Genomic DNA, 10,390 nt, shown 5'->3' with positions numbered 1-10,390 from the left:
TTAAAATAATTAAGTTGGCGAAACCCTTGAAGTTTGAACCAAATACGATGTGATTTTTGATGTCCGACGAATTAGTTAGGCGAGGGGTTTTCGTGTTTCGTTTTAGAATTGTATATAACTTTTGAATCTTCAAATTGTCGTTTACAAATTATAATTGTGTACGAGACGACATACCGACCTATCGCTCGATGAGGATCCCCACACTTGGCCACGTTAGCCTTATACTGTGAGTGGACACTTTCGTTTTAATTATTAATATGCATGCACGAATTTTTATTAATTATCGTATTATTTATTTATTTATATTTTTTTTAAAGGGGGCTAGTGCGGCTGTCCTCAAGTCTTAATTAATGAAACTGCAGAATACAAAGGGGGAACGTGAAGCCTGAACCCCAAATTACAATAAGCATCGAGATAACATCCTGAAATAATACCAGGAATCTCCACAAAATCTATGTATTCTAACAAGCACCAATTAGCAAAGTGTGCACGAATGGCTACTCTATTTGCTTTGACATGCATAGCAATGACATACCGAAAAGATAACTCTATCACAAAGAAGCATCATTACAAATAATACAGCTTTCCCACTATGTTGCCGCACGGAAATAAATCTAGCGACACTTCGTTTCATCCTACCACTAGGAGGTTGCGTCCATTTAACCATGCAAACAGCTCGCCGCCTCGGTAGGCTAGACAAAGCACATTGAGTGTGCATATCGGGACAACGCTCACATCGCCCTACCCAATAGTGATAGGGACTTATTTCTGGCATAAAGCCACATCTTACTAAATATAATAATAAAAAAACAGTAAATTAAATTTAGAAAATAACAGGAGTCCAGATCCAAAGCCCAGACCCACAAACCACTAGGTCCAAGCCCAAAATTCAGGTTGCAGACTCCACGACACCACCACCCCGCCTGCGCTGCCCATGCCATCCCACCACCGGCAGCCGCGCCGCCACCGCCTACCTCACGCCTATTGGACTCGTCGCCCCTCTCCAGATTGAAGCCAAACCGTCCTTCCCCAATCGAATAAGATGGATCCGACCTGAGCAGAGTAGATCTCAGTGTTGCCACCACGTGGCCAACACCACCAGGCGCCTTCCGCTCCCGCGTCACCACCTCGATCCATGAACCAGAGCATCTGCGCTTCTCTCTGAAGTAACGCAACCTCAGCCCTGCCATCCTACCATCCCGTCGCTGCCCTTCCCCATTAGATTCTCCAAACGCCCAAGGTAGCGCCGTCGTCACTCCACAATCCTTCCTCCAGCTAGACCACATAAACCCGGACACAAGGTCCACTCTGGCCTGTCCGACGTCGCCGCCGCGAGGGCGTGCTGTCGACCAGGCATACATACCTGACGGAAAAACGGCTCTAAAGGTTAGGAGAAAAGTTTTCCTCTCGAAATATTGTTTTCTTTAACTAATTATCGTATTATTTATTTAATGCATTTGAGTTTGGTTTATTGATTTGGTTTTTGGTCATTATTTTCGAAAATGAATTTTGAATGGCTTACTTGACTTGACTTCTGTATGACGTTCGGAATTGAACCTGCTTGACGGATTTAAATAATATTGAATTTTCCGAAACATATTTATTAATTGAATTATGAATTTCTTTAATTTCACACTTTATTAATTATTGATTTGGGAAATCATATGGAAATTGCTAATCGCTTTTGTTATTATGTTTTTGAGCATGTCTTTTTACTTGAGATTTTTCAAGTACAGTTGGGAACTGTATTTGTGCCTTGGTTGCGAGATTTTGGGAAAGCATATCGATTTTCGATTTTTCATATGTCATACTTGTTGTGATCATATTACCATGCTAGCATGTTGTTCCGCCTTTCGAGGTGATGTGACTACTACCTTCGCAGTGGAGTCATGAAAGTCTTTTCCGCCTTTGTGGTGATCTGGTGCTGCCTTAGTGGCGGTATCACGAAATCCCAATACACTATCCGCCTCTGAGGCATAAAGGTACGGGAATATAGGAGTACTTTTGGCCTGAGAGGCCCTTACCTGAGCATGGGAATGACAGCGCTATGAGTAAGCGCGCAATTTAACCCTGTAAAATGTCATCGTTAGTATATGGTAAATAGGGATCGTTCTAGCCGGGGATTGAGGGTACACCTGTAATTGCAAAAACAACTAAAGAATTAATAAAAGTAAGAAGTATAATATTTACAAAAATACAACAAAGGATATACACAAAATAACGAAACAAGGGGGGTTTTAACATTAGGGTTTCGAAAATTAAACTACACAAAATAAAGAAAATATAAAAACACATGTACAAGAATGAAACGTAAGAAACAAAGATCAAAACCAATTCCATGTAATCAAATTCGATTCAAACCCTATAATTGATCATCTAAGTCATGAGAAAGAAGATCATGTGAAACATTCGACGTAAATGATTTCCCATATTTTACTTTCCTTTCCTAATTAACCTAAGTGAAAGCACCTAAATCAATCCTATTAAACATGCAATCATAGTCTAGAAAGCTAGCTAATCAAAACATGTTCAACGCAAGAAGCATAGAGAAAGGTTATCAACTTAAGTGCACAACCTAGTTATGAATAAGTTCACCTATTTGCAATTCTCTTCAATTGAATTCGACCTTTGTCCAAAGCCTTTACTACTTGTGATTTAGGTTCACAAAACTATTAGGTGAATCGTTTACCTAGCACCAATTACATGCAAATCTATAAGTGTCGACCCAAATAAGATAAACATATAAAAGTTTTCTGTCAAGCAAATTCAATAGAACAAACTCACATAAGCAACTTAGAACCACAATTATAGAATTCAAAAACTTTATTTAAACATAGAAATTGGGCTTAAACTTTGCCCTAAACGTTATTGTTAACTAGAAACAAATTCATACGAAATCAAACAAGGAAATCAAAAGATTACAAGGAAAAAGAATGAATTACACCGTGAGTGGAGATGGAGATGGAGAGCTTGATGGTTGGATCTTGAATCTTGGAAGCAAGTCTTCAAGGTGGACGATGGAGGATATGATCTTCACGGCTCCTTCTTCTTCTTCCTCTCGAAAACCCAGAACTTTGCAACTAGATAATGGAGAGAGAGAGAGAGCGTTGACGTTATGGAGAAATTTCTGAATGAAAGTGTGTTTAAACGTCAAGCATGGGGGGTTTATATAGGGGGACGGCCAAGCTTCATGATCCTTCTTTTAATTTCCCAAGGAATTAATCTGATAATGCCACACAGCTTCGACCAATCACGTAGCGCCACGTCAGCTCTGTTGTGTCATCCAACCAATCAAAAGGCTCCAAAATCAATCCCTAATATATTGTTGCCGAATTTCCAATGATTATTTCTGATTTTATTCATAAATTTTGGCCAAACATCTAGGCATGAACCTAGACAATGTATCTGGACGCATTTTGGACCTTTTCTCCCTTAAATCTATCCATGGCTTTATCCTTAATGTCCTCCCCTTGATTTTCACATTAATACTGCAGATTTTAATTCCTTAATTTCGGCCAACATATCTTGAGGGAATTGAGGAACGAATCTGGACTTGTTTTGAGCCTTTTCTTGTTGCACAATCCCTTGAAACTCTCCCAAGATTTCTCAACGTAATCTCCTTGATTTTCACATTATCTCCATCATTTCCCATGGAAAAAATCAGATTTAATCTCCCAAAATATCTCCAACGACATCTTCAAGCTATGTGGTTTCCTAGTGCCTCCAGGACTCTTCTCCCAACGTTCCCTAGCTTTTCTTTCTCCTTTGAGCTTATTTCAGCTTCGTTTGCTCCTTGGACCTGAAAATGGAAACTATTACTAAAATTACTAAAAATAGAAACTTCCTAATAATAGTAATTTTCCTAAACAAGAAGGATTTATTTAAGGAAATAACTAAGTAAATATGAGGAAATAACACTTAAAACGTCGCATTAAAATGCTCCTATCAGGGAGGCTCACTTGTATGGCTATTTCTTCGCTTATTTTTACTTTGCTCTTTTTGACTAACGGGGCTAGTCCATTTCCACGGAATTTTACTTAGGGATTGTTTTAATAATTACTCGCATGCATCGTCGATTTTATAAAGGTAAAAGTGGGAAAGTTTAGCTTCTTTTTTTTTTCAATTATTTATTTTCTTCCACTCAATTATTTATTTTCTTCCACTCACGCTAACGTTTTTAATTACTTTTCTCTGGGATTTTGGTTTCAAATGACCAGTCTGCAGATTAGTTGGTTCAGCATAGTAGAAGTTGAGGCATAGCATCAACTGCTATCATTTTCTATATTGTAGGTTACTTATTTAACCTACGTGTACCTTGATTGCATTTTCCTCTTTTAGATTTCTCTAATAACTTGTGGGAGAAATGTTTTAAAGTTTGAGAGTTAGATTTATGTATTTAGGATTATGTTTAATTTCGGATTCCAGTTGACTATTGTGGAAGTATTGGACCTGTTTTTACTTGGATGTGGAGTTATTGTGATTTGGCGAGCAGGGTGGCTCCAAAAAAAACAAGGGCGGTTTGTTTAGAAGTGTATATTGAGTTTTTTACAGGTTTTGGGTAGTCCCTTTTTAGGGTTATTCTGTTGAATTTCAGTAGAGTTATTCCTAAGGTGAGCCCCACAGGGCCACCTCGAATTTCAAGGTGAAATCTAGGGTGGGTCCTGTCAGACTGGAGGATCAAAATATTAGTTTGATACATCAAAATGATCTCACTATCCTTTAACTCAATCTGGTTCAAATATGTTTGGAGGGAAGCCAATTTTGTTACTGATGCTATTGCCAATCTTGGACATTTTGGAGATTTCTAGTTCGTCTCATGCTTTACCTTTTCAAGTTGCTCAAACCCTATTTTGATAATTTGAATTTAGGTTGTTTTATAGGTGGCTCTTTGTAAACAAATGTACAAAGTAGAAAGAAGCTACTTTTTTTGACCTAGTCGTTCTTTTTGCTAGGGTTTCTCATAGAGCTTTCTTCGACAAAATTTTTCAAACCTCATGGCTGACGCTATCACAAGTCTTGCTGCAGCCTTCCAACTCTCAGACTCTGCTCATGTAGATCTAAACCGGTGGTGGCGGCCGCTATTCAAGATGACATTCCTACTTGGTGGGTCGTCTCCTTGGCCCTAAATCCAAGTTTTCTGGTTTCAAGGGATTGATTCCATTGATTTGGAGAGTCAAATCTAGTTTATCGGTGAGTGATGTTGGGGAAAAATTTATTTTTCCAATTTGATCGTGAAAGCGAAAAGAATCATATTTTTCATAGAGATCCTTAGCACTTTAGGAATACTACGATTGTTTTGGGGAAGTATGACAGCGTGGAACGCACGCTAAAAACCTAGGTCTCGGTGAAGGGCATGGCTCTTGCTCTGTACAATCCTCTGGTCTTATCGATGGCAAGATTGTCTATGAGACTTGTTTGATCAGAATTCTCTTAGGCATAAGGAGACTAAACAATGAATTGATAGGAGCATTTTAATGCAATGTTTTAATAGTTATTTCCCTATATTTTGCTTAGTTATTTCCGTTACATAATCATTTTTAATTTAGTTTCTATTTTCTAGGTACATCGAATAAATGGAGAAGAAATGAGCTTAAAGGCAGAAGGGATGCAGAAATGAGCTGAAATGAAGAAATGGAGTTTTCCTGGTCCAACTAGGAATCCCAGTCAACGCAGGAATCCTAATGAGGCTAGGAAACCTGAAGGCATTAGGAGACCACATGGCTTGAAGATGACATGGGAGATATTATGGGAGATTAAATCTGATTTTTGCATGGGAAATGATGGAGATAATGTGAATTATCAAGAGAAGATCAAGGAGATTACATTGAGAATATCAAGGGAGAGTTTCAAGGGATTGTGCAAAAAGAAAAGGCTCAAAACAAGTCCAGATTCGTTCCTTAATTCCCTCAAGATATGTTGGCTGAAATTAGAGAATAAAATCTGCAATTTTAATGTGAAAATCAAGAGAAAATCAAGGGGAGGATGTTAAGGATAAAGCCATGGAGAGATTTAAGGGAGCAAAGGTCCAAAATGCATCCAGATACATTGTCTAGGTTCATGCCTAGATATTTGGCCGAAAATTGTGAATAAAATCATATTAAATCATGGAAAATTCAGCAACAATATATTAAGGATTGATTTTGGAGCTTTTTGATTGGTTGGATGACATAGCAGAGCTGACGTGGCATTATCTGATTGGTTAATGCTGTGTGGATCAATCTTGAAGACTTGGAGACTAAGTTGTCATCCTCCTATAAATAGGAGCATTCTCTACACCACTTCTCACACAATTCAAAACAACACCATGTTAATGTCTAAAAGTTCGGCGGTAGCTGAACCTTTGTTAACGCTGATCCGGTGGGCGGATCGATACTTGTGACGCTCTCAAAGCCTCCACTACCTGTCAAGTGAAATACAAAGGGCGTCAGAGGGAGACCTCGCTGGGCGGTCTTCAACTCTCCGATGCCTAAGTTAGTCAATGTATTTATGTTGACAAAGTAACAGTAGGTAAGTATTGAATGCGTAATTAATGAGGAGAGAGGAGAGAACCTTTTATAGGTGAGGAAGAGGAGGTTCTTCTCTTTGTTTTCGATGTGAGACTGAAGTGCTTCAGCTCCCAGCTTTGGGAGCTACTGATGCCATTTTGGCACGGCGCGTGGCGGCGCGTCGGCGGTGATCTGGGGGTGATCCGACACTGAGGTTGTAGCCCGCCTGGCGGTGTATCTGTATGTCATTCCTTTGGTTGGAATTAGTACCTTTGGCGGTACAATGAGCGTGGCCCATTATAGCTAATTATGCTTGCAAATGTACATGTATGTACAAGTCCCCCAAGTCCCCAGTCAAGGAGGGCAATCTTGGTTGGGGAGTTTTTCGGCGGTTTGAAGCGTTTTTCCTCCGCTAGACTTGCAAAAGCATAATTAGCGTCAGTGCGTTGTCAACTATGGATTTAATGAGCAAACGCTTTATACCCTTTCGGGTGGGCCCCTGCTAGGCCCCCTAGGGAGTCCCCCACTCCCCGGCTAAGATAGACCTCCGGGTGGTCGGCGAATTGTTTGTTGAGGGGGAGCTGCACGGAGCAGAGGGTGTTGGGTAGCGAACCCAATCTTAGTACCCGAGTGACGGGGGTCAACATGCCTGATCAGGGCCGTCGTAGACTGTTGACAAGTCCCGGTGTCCCGTAGGGACGGTCTGACCGTAACGCCGCGTGGCGGGCGTTGTCAGAGTGAGGCGTGGCCCCAGGATACGCCGCTGGCGGATATCCCCCCGCTGACTGTAGCAGGAAGCAGCGTCCAGTAGACGTGCCTAGCGATACTTTATTGAGCGATACTGCGCTGAACAAAGCACGCAGCTTGCAAAATGAAGGGGATTCCGCTAGGGGTGTGTAGCGGAAGATGCCCCGCTTGTAGGATGGCAAGGGAGAAGTTCTGCTGGCGGGGTTTTGCTCAACGGAGACTTCGTCACCTGGAAGATGACAAGGGAGAAGTTCCGCTGGCGGGGTTTCGCTCAGCGGAGACTTCGTCACTTGGAAGAGGACAAGGGAGAAGTTCCGCTGGCGGGGTTTCGCTCAGCGGAGACTTTGTCACTGGGAAGACGACAAGGGAGAAGTTCCGCTGGCGGGGTTTCGCTCAGTGGAGACTTCGTCACTCGGAAGATGACAAGGGAGAAGTTCCGCTGGCGGGGTTTCGCTGAGCGGAGACTTCGTCACTTGGAAGACGACAAGGGAGAAGTTCCGCTGGCGGGGTTTCGCTCAGCGGAGACTTCGTCACTTGGAAGAGAACAAGGGAGAAGTTCCGCTGGCGAGGTTTCGCTCAGTGGAGACTTCGTCACTTGGAAGATGACAAGGGAGAAGTTCCGCTGGCGGGGTTTCGGTCAGTGGAGACTTCGTCACTTGGAAGACGACAAGGGAGAAGTTCCGCTGGCGGGGTTTCGCTCAGCGGAGACTTCCTCACTCGGAAGATGATAAGGGAGAAGTTCCGCTGGTGATAGAAGCATTTTAATGTGATATTTTAATAGTTAATTCCTCACATTTTGCTTAGTTAATTCCTTAACGAATCGATTTTTAATTCAATTTTTATTTTTAGGTACATTGGAGTAGATGATGATGAAATAAGTGTTAGGTCCATAAAATGATGGAGAAAAATGGAAATGCACTAAAAAGGTCAACTTTACACATTTTCCTACTCCGGCTAGGAGAAACCAAGCCAAGCAAGGAAGAAGGAGCGACCACCTGACCAAATGAACTTCAAATGAGCTGAAACCTTCCAGATCCATTCTAGACATCCTAAGAAACATTTCTTATGAAGAGTGCAAGAGCCAAAAAGAAGTGGAAGGCCTTCAAACAGTCAGCCCAATTTTCTGCAGAAGCAAAACTGGAAAACTGGACCTGTAAGGAGTCCAGCAGAAATTCCGGCCCAAACACATGGAGATAAATTCTGAAAATTTTACAGAATGATCTACACTCATGATGGATCATTTCATATGAAGAAGTCACGGGCAAAATCTGAAGTCTTGGTGGAGAATTAATTGAAGGAAAAATGAGTAGAAAGTGACTCAAACCTAACAAATTCCATTAGTGTTTAAATATTCAAACCTAACAAATTCCATTAGTGTTTAAATGCTCAAACCTAATAAATTCCATTAATGTTTAAATGCTCAAACCTAACATATCATCATTTGTTTAAATCCAAATAGTTTTGCTTGGTAGCCTATAAATAGAGGCTACAACAAAGAAGAAAAGACATTCCTTCATCCATTCCATTTTCTTTGTCTCTCCATTTCCTTTCCATTTTCCTTTCCATCCTCTAGTTTCAAGTTTAGTCATCTCCACGAGTTCAAGCAAGGCCAAAGAAGAAGAAGAGAAGCCGTGAGCACTTCCATCCATAGCCATCCTTGAAGCTTGCTTTCGAGTTTCAAGAATCCACAACGTGAATCATCCATCTCATCTTCATCCACGGTGTAATCCGATTCTCCTTTGTAACCTTTGCTTTGAATTTTGTTGGTTATGAACTAGTTGACATATATGTTTGAACAAAGTATTATTTCTGGAATTTTTATGATTAATTGAGAATTTTCAGATTCATATATTGTGATTCGAGAGTTGCTTATGTGGGTTTGTTTAATTAAATTTGCGTTATAGATAACTTTTGTATTTTAATCTTATGTGGTTGCAAACACTTAGGGTTTCGATATGAATGGTGCTAGGTTTAAGAACATGAAATCGACTTTTCGTTTTGTGTAAACTTGAATCAAAGTAGTAAAGGTTTTGTACAAAGATCGAATTTAATTAAAGAGAATTGCAATTAGGTGGACTTTTCCATACTAAGTTGTACACTTGAGTTGATAGCATTTCTCTATGTGTAATGCGTTAAACATGACATGATTGACTAGCTTTCTAGGGTTTGATTGCATGTTTGATAGGATTAATCTAGGTGCTTTCGCTTAGGTTAATTAGCATTGAAAAGTAAAAAATGGGAATTCATTTGCTTTCGAATGTTTCACATGATCAACTCCTTTCTCATGACTTAGATGAACAATATTAGGGTTTGAATCAATTTTAATCATAAGTTTCGGTTTTGATCTTTGTTCCTTCATTCCATTCGTATTTTTATGTTTTTGCATTTTAATTGTTTTTGTTAACTTAGTTTCATTTTCAAAAAAAACCAAAAACAAAATCCCCCCTTTTCGTGTAAAATGTTTATATTTTGTGAATACATTTGTGAATATTATACTTTGTTTTAATTTTAATTGTTTAATTGTTTGACAAGGACAGGTGTACCCTCAATCCCCGGAATAGAACGATCCCTACTTATTCTATACTAACAACTACATTTTGCAGGGTTAAATTGCGCGCTTGCTTTGAGCGTATCAATTTTTGGCGCCGTTGCCGGGGATTGAAAAATCACTTGTTTTTGTTTATAATTGTTGTATATAAACTGTTTGATACTTAGTTTAAATTAACTAGGTTGTTTTTTTTTTTATTGTTGAATACGAATTTAATTGTAGGTTGTAAATTAAAGAAGGAATAGGTGAAGTCGTGTTTATTAATATTGGCCTAAACCCCTTATTGGTACCTAGTTCAGGTCCCTTAAGGTTGAGGGCGGCCTTTATTAACATTCATTGAACTGTCTAACACACTTAGGACCTTTTACATCCTAGTAAGAATATCCTATGTGAGATGGTGTCTAGGAAGGGGACAACGTTCATGACGGGTTTTTGAATCCAGAAGTGCTTACAAATGGGCCTAGCTCATGCCAAAATGGATTTTTCCTCTCGTGTTCACCCTCCCCTACCTGGCCATTTCAGTAAGGTTGCCCAACGGATGTAGGAGGGACTTTGTGTCTAGACGACTATACTTGGGCCGCACGTCCACTTGATTTACCGCTTGGAATTA

General features: G+C 40.1%; 1 long non-coding RNA gene across 1 annotated transcript; it reads right to left on the bottom strand.

The window, feature by feature from the left end:
- Positions 1–351: 351 nt before the first annotated feature.
- Positions 352–3,060, bottom strand: LOC133745659 (uncharacterized). Its single transcript, XR_009863700.1, has 2 exons — positions 2,945–3,060; positions 352–2,070 (listed from the first exon to the last, which is right to left on the bottom strand). It is a non-coding gene; the product is annotated as an uncharacterized LOC133745659 (long non-coding RNA).
- Positions 3,061–10,390: the final 7,330 nt, after the last annotated feature.

This window comes from Rosa rugosa, chromosome 4 (genome assembly GCF_958449725.1).
Source record: "Rosa rugosa chromosome 4, drRosRugo1.1, whole genome shotgun sequence".
Classification (NCBI taxonomy): domain Eukaryota; kingdom Viridiplantae; phylum Streptophyta; class Magnoliopsida; order Rosales; family Rosaceae; genus Rosa; species Rosa rugosa.
Note: the sequence above shows the minus strand (reverse complement) of the source record. Positions and strands in the feature narration are given on the sequence as shown.